Genomic DNA, 2992 nt, shown 5'->3' with positions numbered 1-2992 from the left:
CACACACACACACACAAACACATAAACAGTAGACTCATGTCCATAAGATGCACCCAGATGGACAGATGCCACGGTGATGAACTGATGAATGACTCATAATTATATAATAATCTGTTTTTAATCTCCAAAGCCACGATTCTCCACATACAGCAAATATGTGCACCTGGACACTGGTTAATCATCATTCTCTTGTCTGATGTGTTGATAAGAATTGAATTTGTTTGTTTGTACTGCTTCTCAGTTCTTCAAGTAATTTAAAGATTTCAATTAAGGATTACTGTAACATTTTTTAATGTAGTTACAGCTATGTAATTACACAGCTATTTAATTTTATAACAAAAAAAGAGAGCGAGAGAGGTAAAAAACATACTGCGTGCAAAAGAACTCCCGGCGATTTTTATGCTTCATGTTTTCAGTTATATACAATTGTAGGTTTTGTAGTATATCATGGGGGAAAAGCTTTAAGACAAAGGCTAGTTTTATCAGTTATCTGTTTATGTCAGTGTGTATTTGAACTGGCCGATTTATGTGATATTAGGATGCAGATTACTTTATATTCTTCTTTTCCAAAGTGAACATTCAGTGCAGAAAATGTCACTTCCACTGCTTTTCTCTCATAGATTGTTCTCAGCACCCTCCTGTCAGTACAGATGGATCTGGCTGGACAGCACAGAGTCCAGGTGGTGGGACACATACCCAGTGGGTCAGTAGAACTGGGTTATTGTTTGTTTGCTTTAGTCATTTAGATTTGCTTTTTCTTTTTTCTTCTTTTCTTCTTCTTTTTAAAAAAAAATAAATCAAATAGTCACAATTGTCAATGATTGTCAAGCTGGAAATGCTAACTTCTAAATGTCAAATGTAATATTCCCTCCAACACAAAAGCAACAAAAAGACTCTGAAAAATCCTTTTAGAAAAATGGTCTGAAATGAATCATTTTAATGTGACTCCAGAAAAATGTAATTCTCTCTAACTCAAAGTGAGTCAAGTAGATTTATGGCAGAAAAAGACATTATGCTGCTTTTATTTACCTATTAGCTTTAAAGTGTTAATATCATGCAAAGAAAATGACACTAACATCTAAACTGTAGCTCACAAATATTTCTATGAGAAGAAAAGTATCAGTTCTTCATGCTTTTGTTGTCATATTGCAAATGTGCTGCTAGCTTTGTCACACCTGATAGCTTTAAGAAAATGCTGTGTTATGATGAATAATTCACAAGGTAGTCATGATTCTTTATAATACTGAATATTATAATTTCTTTCCTTTTAATAATATCTTAGTCACTGAGTCAAAGAACCTCTCCTCCTCCTCCTGCTCCTCTCCAGCCTGTCTCCCCCAGCTCTTCCCTCCTTGTCTCAGTCCAGAGAGCTTTTCATTCCAGCTCTGTCGTTGGCTTTGATTGGCTTCAGTTTCCTCTCAGCCATGGGCTCAATGTTTGCCAACAAACATGGCTACTGTGTGGACCCGAGTCAGGTACATTCACCCCAATAACAGTTTAACTCAGATCAGAAAATACATACTCTGTTATTTGTTTCAATATCGTGCAGAGAAACTGAGAGAAGTAAAGTTAATTAAAGGTGTTTTAATGAAACTGCACTTCCAGTGCCTTCTGGAGATTAAAGTGGTGTCCCCAGATTTCTGCAAATGTAGGCACACTTGCTGAACCTCAGTGATGACGCAAGCTTTGATTCCCTTCAAACTCTTTTTTTGAAGTTTGTCTGACTTTCCTGGATGAATCTTCTTTGAACAATTCACTGCAACTACTTCCTTTTTTAGCCTCATTGTTAAATCTGCTGTAGAGACGACTGAGAGTAAGTCAGAGTTTTCTGGCCGTGCAACCCAGGGCAGGGCAAAAATGAAGAGTAGGGTGATGTACTGTAGATACAGAACATGTAGAAATCAAATATAAGTGATAAATGTGATGTAGCTAGTCATTTAGCCATTTAAAGATGTGGACTCAGCTGTATGTCCCTGCCTCAGGACCTGCTGGCGCTGGGTCTGTGTAACACCATTGGAGCGATGTTTCAGTGCTTTGCTGTCAGCTGCTCCTTTTCTCGCAGCATGGTCCAGGAAAGCATCGGTGTCAAAACACAGGTCAGTTATCTTTTTCAGAAGTCCAGCTCCCTTCAGCTAAACACATTTTTAATCAGGCTAAAATAGCACCTACTAAAACGTTATGAGTCTCATAATGTGCTGTAAGTCATTTTCTTCTTTGCTTGCGGTGTTCTTTTTGTTCATATTCTTAGATGGCTGGTCTGGTGTCAGCTCTGTTGATTCTGACAGTCTTGTTGGAGATTGGTTATCTCTTTGAGCAGCTGCCAAAGGTAAAGCGAATCTAACATAACAGGTATTATTAATGTTTATTATACAAGCTCTTACAGCTAGAGTTCAAATCACCAGACTCTCACCCATGGCAGTCACGTTTTCCAGACAGCAACAGAGAAATGGAATATTTAAAGTTTTTGGTATTATTTTGATGATAAGTAAGAACTTCTTTCTGGCAAGTTTACACGTGATTACAGGACATGAAATGAGGTGAGTCAATGTCTCGTAGCGCTAAGAGAATGAGACAACAAAGCAATCCACTGTTGTTGTAATGGAAACAAATGCTGCAGACGTTTGTGTTTGCAGTTCTGCAGACACCTTTACTTTACTAAAGCATGGAAACGATTGCCAGGGTGATTCACGTGTCTGAGCCAATGTTGGGTAATGGTTTGCTGTGTGTACCAGGCAGTGCTGGCAGTGATTATCGTGGTGAACCTTCAGGGCATACTGGCTCAGTTCAGAGATGTGCGTCTGCTCTGGAAATCTGACAGATTAGACCTGGTGGGCTTGGCGCACACACATCATTAATCATAGCACAGAAACAGCTACAAACACCATTCCGGGACTGATCCAGGAATTTTCCCTCTCCTCTCCCTGCGTTCCTTTAGCTCGTGTGGATAGTGTCACTGACTTCCACCTTCATTTTTAACCTGGATCTGGGTCTG

Source organism: Pundamilia nyererei, unplaced genomic scaffold (assembly GCF_000239375.1).
Source record: "Pundamilia nyererei isolate P.nyererei 1_Seehausen unplaced genomic scaffold, PunNye1.0 scaffold00039, whole genome shotgun sequence".
Lineage (NCBI taxonomy): Eukaryota > Metazoa > Chordata > Actinopteri > Cichliformes > Cichlidae > Pundamilia > Pundamilia nyererei.
The sequence above is the reverse complement of the archived record's forward strand: the minus strand, read 5'-3'. Positions refer to the sequence as shown.